At 50.7% G+C, this 7,318-nt stretch overlaps 1 pseudogene; it reads left to right on the top strand.

Annotated features, from left to right (window-relative positions):
* Positions 1-545: 545 nt before the first annotated feature.
* On the top strand, positions 546-3,480 carry LOC142091355 (P2Y purinoceptor 4-like; annotated as a pseudogene).
* The last annotated feature ends 3,838 nt before the right edge of the window (positions 3,481-7,318 follow it).

The following is a 7,318-nucleotide window of genomic DNA, read 5'->3' as shown; positions in this document are numbered from 1 at the left end:
CGGAGATGCTCCCTTCACCAGGCTGTGATTAAACAGCAGCACCTCCTACCCAACGGGGTGTCCTGCTTGGTGGGACAGGGGGAGAAGTTTGGGTACGGCAGCCGAGCAAGGCGGACAGAGGGTGCACGGGCTGGGAATTCTGGCAGCAGGAGAGGGAGTAGGTTGGTGAGCCGCTTGCCAACTGCGCTGTAACAAAACCGGCTGGAATAATTGTAGCGTGGGTGATGCTGGGATCTCACCAGTGATTTTAAATGCAGAGGTTTTTGGAGCCAAGCTGTAAAAGCATCATCTATTTCATCTTCCCCCATCAGCAGTTAGTAGTGGTGAACATTTAAGCTGCTCCTGCGGTTCCTTTGCAGCCCTTTCTCTTTCCTTTGCAGCACAATCAAAGTCAAGCTGAGCGTGGCAGGTTCGAGTGCGATTCCCACGAGGCCGTGTATTTGCGTGTGAAAAGCAAGACTTGGCCCCTTGCACCTGCCAGGTCTCCTCCTGTGGAGGCTAGGATAAATAGTGGTCAACTTTTGGCCACAGATCTTCAGGATCAGGGATCATTTGAAAACCTGCCTCTGCTGCTTCAGCCACTTTTCCCTCAGCCTTAAGATGATGAGCTCGGGCGGTTTCATCGCTTTCCTTTTTCCACCCCACCCCTTGCAGGTCAGCACAGAGAGTTCTCCTAAGTCCTTGGAGCCGCTGGTCTCTCTCACCTTCATGAACACCACTTGGACTGCGTGCCCCAGGGGTGCACCCCCCATCCCTGCCCTGGGGACCCTCCTCTTGCTGTACGACATGAGCTTCTGGGTGTTTTGAAGCAGTGGGATTCAGGCATGATCCTGCAGTTCAGCCTGGCCCTGGGAGATGTCCTGATCATCCCTGTTGCTCCACTCAGGATTTCCTACCTCAGCCTCGGCAACCAGTGGCCATCTGGGCAGTTTCTCTGCCAGTTCAAAGTCTTCCTGCACAGCTCCCCCATGTACAGCAGCACCTATTTCCTGACGCTCATCTGCATTCACTGGTACTTTGTCATCACACAGTACAAGAGCAAGTCCCTCTGGAAGAAGAGGAGCTTCTTGAGAAAGCTGTGCTTGTTTATCTGGCTTGTCCTCTTTGTCCAAGGGCTGCTTTTCTTCTTCCTCCTCAAGACTTCAGTTATTGTTGGCTCAGCAAAATGCCTAAATATTCATCATTCAAAGTTGTCCTCTGTTTACTTCTTCTACAACATGGTTTTGGTTGTGCTCTCTTTCCTCCTTTGCCATTTCCTTGGCTTGTGGAGCTCTGTTGGGAGCTGCCATTGCTAAAGCGGCAAAGAAACAGTCCAGAGGCAAGAAGATGAAGAGCAGGTCTCTGCAGAGGATAACAGTGCCTCTGGTGATTTTTGCTGTCTGCTTTGGCCCCCTGCACATCTGCACGACCATTGGCATCATTGTGAAGTACTATGGCATGTCTTGCAAGCTCTTGCACCAAGTAGAAGTTGCCTACTACGTCAGCTGGTGTTCACCATGGCAAAAACCTGTCTGGATCCTCTGATTTACGTGTTTGTTAATGACAAGTTCAAAAGGAGCTTTGCTGACTCCTTTTGAAAATGCTGGGGTACCAAGTGAGTGTGAAAGGTCCAGGAGCCACCCCAGACCTTCCCAGGGGATCCCGTGGGGCGGCTGCTGAAGATCCAGACCCTGAACTTCCTCCTTCTCCTGTTCTGCCCCAAGTCCCCAGAGCTACTGGTAGCGCTGCAGGAGTTTCAGGGTTTCTCTGTGTTCCTCCAGTGTTATCGAGGGGTTGTTCCTGCGGGCAGGGACTCCCTGGGCTGTAAGGAAGCTCCGACTAGGCGCCGCTCCTGCCAGTACCCTGGGTGGCTGGATCTCCCAAACGTGGGCTTCTTTACGCTGCTGAAGTGGCCAAACCCTGTTGGGTGCAAGGGGGAAGTAGGGGTAGAGTTTACACCTGCAGTCATAAATCATGAGAAAGTCCAGTGAAAACTGCCGTGAATTTCCTGCCCATGAATATTTTGTGTTTTTTCTTTTCCATCAGGAGCAAGGTCTGTGTGAGCGCTGAGCCAAGCAGTGTGCAGGTCTGAGTCCAGGACCCCGGCACAGGGGAAAATAACCCACGTCCAGGTACCTGATTGTCCCTTGGCCACCCAGAAGCAGGCAGCTCCCAGCCCTGGAGACAACCCCGACCTGAGTGCTGTTGCGATGGGACCAGACGCACACTTACCCATCAGTGGGCTCTTTCCAGATGAAAGTAAAAGGTGGCAAATGTTGAGCCATGGATGAGCAGTACAGGAGGGAGACGCACGGATGGGGAAAGGTGCCTTATCAGCCTGGTAAGAAATCCAAATTTAGTCTGTTGGAAAGTTCTGAGAAATGGGAGTCTAGCCTTATCCCCAGAAACATTGGTTTGAAAGCCTGCAAGGAGCTACCTCCATCCCGCCCTGGGTGAAGAACAGGGAAGAACAAGGCCTCTTACAAGAGGATGGGTGAAGGACACAGAAACCTGGAGACTAAATGCAAAGCCCGTGCCCATTTTGTTTTAACACGTTGCCTGGTTTGCATGAAGTTGAAGGTGAGCAGGGCCAGACCCCTGCCTGCTCCCATTCAATGGTCCCTTTATCTTGCGGCAGGGAACCAGCCTCGTGGTCTTCTCCTTCCTCCACCGCCCTATGGAGATGGGTGCCTGAACCCTGGGAGCCCGACAGCCCCGGGACAAGCAGCTTCTCCTTCCAGGAGGTGGAAAGTGGGCACTCTCTGCTGCTCGGGGAGGGAGCCCAGCAGGAGCAGAGGGAGTGGGAGAGACTGAGCTCATGGGGATAAAACTGGTGAGCTGGGAGCTGCGTTGACAGACGGAGGAGGAGGAGTTGTGGGAGGCAGCATTTCTTGGGCTGGCCAGGGTTTCTACAGGTTAGAAATACAGTATAACTTTAAAAAATACTATAATTTTTTCGGGGGAGAAGGGCTCTTGTAACCCATGTTTCACGCTGGAGGATGCAAGAGGGCACTGGTTGCATGAGCTTCAAACTGGAGTTTCATAATGGAAAGTGAGGTGCAAAAATGGCATTACAGCGCTGTAATGTCATTCTCTCCAGTGCCGTGTGCTCCAGCCCGTCCCCTGCCTTGCTTCATCTCTGTGTAAAAGAGACCCAGCCAAGCAGAGTTGTGCTGAATAAATGCAGTTGCACCTTTGAGCAAGTTTTCATCGTGTTCTTAGAGTGTCACAAACTGTGGGACAGAAGGCAACGGAGCAAGTGCTAGAGCCAGGGGCCCAAGAGAGGAGATGCTCTTCTAGTTAAGGCAACAGCTTGGAAGTTCAAGGTTTATTTTCAGGCTTCGCTGTAAACTTACTCTGTGAGCATGACACAGGATCCATGTTTCGCTTCTCCGTCTCTCAAATCGGTCTAAATTGTCCTTCCCTTTTCTGTCTCGCCTCTTTATTGGAAACCCTACAGTTACAGATAGTAGCCGTCATTTGCTTTTTGTATCAGCAAAGCCAGACACAGAGATCTTGGTTTTGTCTGGGTTTTCTGGAGAACGCTGTAATAAGTGCTGCTATTAGGACGACAGGGAGAAAGTCCTCATCTCCTAAGAGGAGCTGGGCTGTAGTTGGGATTTTCATCAAGGTTTTGGTTCCCAGTGCTCCACTTCAGTTTGGGTTGGGGTATCTTGGCTCTTGGATCTGCCTCCATGGCCACCTCCAACCACCTCTGCAAATGCAGCCTGTGGCGGCAAAGAACACCTGGGTTGCCAGCAGATTTCCTTAGGGCAGATGTGGTGGGTGCCATAGTCGTGCCCCTCTGTGAGGAGGGGTGCAGCGACCTTCCCCAGCACCCGTCGTGCTGATGGCACCGAAGAGGATCTGGGAGGCCAACAATTCGGGGGGTTTTTAGTGCAGCGGTAGGTGCAGAAAGGCAGCTTGCAGGGGTCTGCTCTAATGTAACCCAACAAATAATGTGTTTATCGTAGAAACTGGTATCAAGGGCAGGGTAGAAGCGACTGAGAGACTCATTTTTTAACTTAGCTTCTCTCTACTAATTAATTCTTTGACTAATCCTCGCCCGCCTGCCTCACCGGGGGTTGCTGTGAAGCTTAATTGAATTTGTGTCTATAATGCACCTTGCAAGCTCAGAGGAAAGGTGTTGCTCCCTGCTGTTAGTAACACTCTTGTTGGATAAATCCTGTTGCAAAACCCAGGCAGGCTCCAGAGCCCTGCCTCACATAGGCACGTGGGTGGCAGCAAACAGCAGCTTGGTTTCGGGCTCTTACTTAGAGGAGGAAATACTTTTGTGTTATTGATTTGATGCATAAATAAGGGGACATTTGTCTGTGGAAAAGGTGGCTGTCCCTGTCCCCGATCACAGCATTTGCCAAAGTGCCTGGCAAAAAGATGAAGCCTCATATTTCAAAACCCAAGTGAGCAAGTGATGGGGAGGAACCGAATCAGGATAATCCCTTTTTATTCCACCAGGGAGCATAACTCTAATGATTTTGATGCTAAACACTTCTCCAGGTCAACATTCACCCTTCTGTTCCTCACTAACTGCCAGTTAGTAATTCACTTGGGACAACCAGCTTTAAAACCCATAGTTGTTTGGGCAAGTACAGATATGGCAAATAGTCAGGAACTAAAAAGTATCTGCAGTCCTGCAAGCGACTATATCTCATCCTCCATTTAAAACCCAAAACCTACCCTAAGCACCACAACAAATCCTATTGTCTTTCCTTGCTTAGAGCAGTTACTGAGTATTTAGTAACTCCAGTAAAGTCATCCCGTTCCAGACGTGTTCGATTTGAAGAAACTTGTGGGAATATAGTCCCTATTCACTTGCTATGAGGAAAATGGTTTTAAGCTTTTAATATTTTAAGGTGATTTTCTTATGCCTTTCTGAGATGAACTCGTGTGCTTATAAGGAACATGACCATACCATTACTTGGTTAAATCCAGATTATCACTGCTCGATAGCCGCATCTTTACTGGATCTGGCCCCTCACCCTGAAGGAACAAGACAGACCACTTGCCCAGGGCACCGAAGGTCTGGTTCACAAGGCAAACACAGTCGGTTTCTAGCTTTGAGCAAAGATGAAGACTCTGATGACTTCAGATGACTGACCTCTGCCACTTTCTGGGTTCCAGATCTTGACACCATCTTTTCCAACTTGGTTTAAACTGACATTGGTTCCCCCAGCTCCAAGCCCTGGTTCCACCCCGAAACGCAGCCGAGGGCTGAGATCGGAAAATGGGGATCAACTAACCCTCCGTAGCTGGGCAGAAGGGAAGAGGGAAGCCCGAGCCCAGCAGGGACGTTACAGGCTATGGCCGGCGATGAACACTCATCTCCAGGTTGGTTCACACGTGGAAGTCGCTGCCCTGGGCTGACTGATCCTTCACCTACCCAGGGAAGTGGATTACCTCCAGCCGTTCTGCACAGAGGAGTGAGCACCATGAAGGTTGCTGACCCTCTCAGAGGACCACGATGTGACATCCCTTTGGTTAAAAATGCACAGAAGCAGCTTGTGATTGCCAATAATATTCCCTAGAGAGATTTTTTTTGAGGCAGGGAAGAGCCAGCAGGTCCTCACTCACTCTGCACATGGCAGAGCTTTAATGGGACAGACTGTAAAGGGCTCGGTTACTGGCGGAGCTCTCGTGAACGGTGGTGACCAAGGGAACAGGATTTATAATCCTATTATTGGTCTTCTAAATCCCCTTGACTGTTTAGAGAATGGCTGTTGGTGGTGCTGTGATGGATCTCAACTGGGCTCGGGCTGCAGGAGCACGTGCGGTGTCTTTTCAGTCCTTGCACTCACAAGTGAGAGGCAGGCAAATAAACAAAAGTCTGACTTGAGCATTGCAGTTGGTTTTCTGGAGAGCATGATGATCTTCTGGAAAAGCCCTGGTGAACCCAGGCCCAGAAAACCACCACAGCACCAAGTCCCCCTGTGCGACCTGGCAACATGGAGGTCCTGGTCCCACGTTGATCCACCAGCTTTTATTTTAGATTTTAGCTCACTAAGCAGCACAGCAAAGGTGGTGCTGTGGGAGAGAAGCTCGTTAAGAGACTACAAGCCATGGAAACATCTTGGAGTGCAGGCAGATAGTGCCTTTCCATGGTGCAGCTGGGTTCAACCTTTGGATTAAGCCAGTGGTTTCTTCCGGGATGACACCAAACCCAAACCATGTGTCAGGCTTTGCAAAGCACAACAGCACTCTGTTATAGTTTTGCACTGTATGGTGCATTGCATTAAGGTTTGCATCGTGTGGTGCTGCAGCACATGGCACACATGGGAGCAGGGGTGTTATAAACAGGTCCTACCCCAGAGGCTGGAGAGCCACACTTCAATGTTTCAGCAGAAAGCTGGCACTTTGGGTGCAAACACTTCATTCTGCAGATTCCCTGGTTTTCCAACAACCCTTCCTCCCCCAGGGAAATATCAGCCTATTTACATATTAAACAAGATGCTGGATGATGAGCTACTGAGAGGTTTTCTCATGATGTCAGAGCCCTTCTGAGCCTTTCCAGTGGTCGCCCATGGGAGGAAGAACTCCCTGGGGCCAGATGGCTGCTGACGTAGGGTTGGGGAAAGCCCTCAGCTTTGCCCCGCTGCGCAGGGCTGAGGATCTATTTCATCCATTGCATTAAATGGATCCTGGTGTGTGGGCAGCCCGCGCTGACAGAGCCTGCTTGCCCAGCAGGAATGATGGCCACTTACCCACATTTTTAGCTGGTGACTTGCAAACGTGCTTCCTGTTTATGAGATGATAAAACCTAACCGCAGCTTGGATGAACATGCCATGCCAAAGCTCAGCTCATCCCCCTCTGATGGCATTTACTGGACGCTGCCTTGACTTGGTGCTATTGTGAAAGCTTTCTTCCTCTTCCACAGAGTGGTTGAGGTGGGAAGGGACCTTTGGAGGTCATCTGGTCCAACCCCCCTGCTCAAGCAGGGTCACCCAGAGATGGTTGCCCAGGACCATGTCCAGGTGGCTTTTGAGCATCTCCAAGGACGGAGACTCCACAACCTCCCTGGGCATCTTGTGCCAGTGCTTGGTCACCCTCACTGTAAAAAGTGTTTCCCAACATTCAGATGGAGCCTCCTGTGTTTCCGATTGTGACCTCGTGTTCTATCACTGGGCACTGAAAAGAGCCCAGATCCTTCCTCTTTGCACATTCCTTCAGGTATTTCTAGGCACTGATGAGATCCCCGTGAGCCTTCTCTCCTCCAGGCTGAACAGTCCCAGCTCCCTCAGCCCCTCCTCATACGTCAGATGCTGCAGTCCCTTCGTCATCTCCATGGCCCTTCATTGGACTCTGTCTGGTATGTCCATGTCT

Source organism: Calonectris borealis, chromosome 21, assembly GCF_964195595.1.
Source record: "Calonectris borealis chromosome 21, bCalBor7.hap1.2, whole genome shotgun sequence".
Lineage (NCBI taxonomy): Eukaryota > Metazoa > Chordata > Aves > Procellariiformes > Procellariidae > Calonectris > Calonectris borealis.
This window is presented reverse-complemented; position numbering and strand designations above follow the sequence as displayed.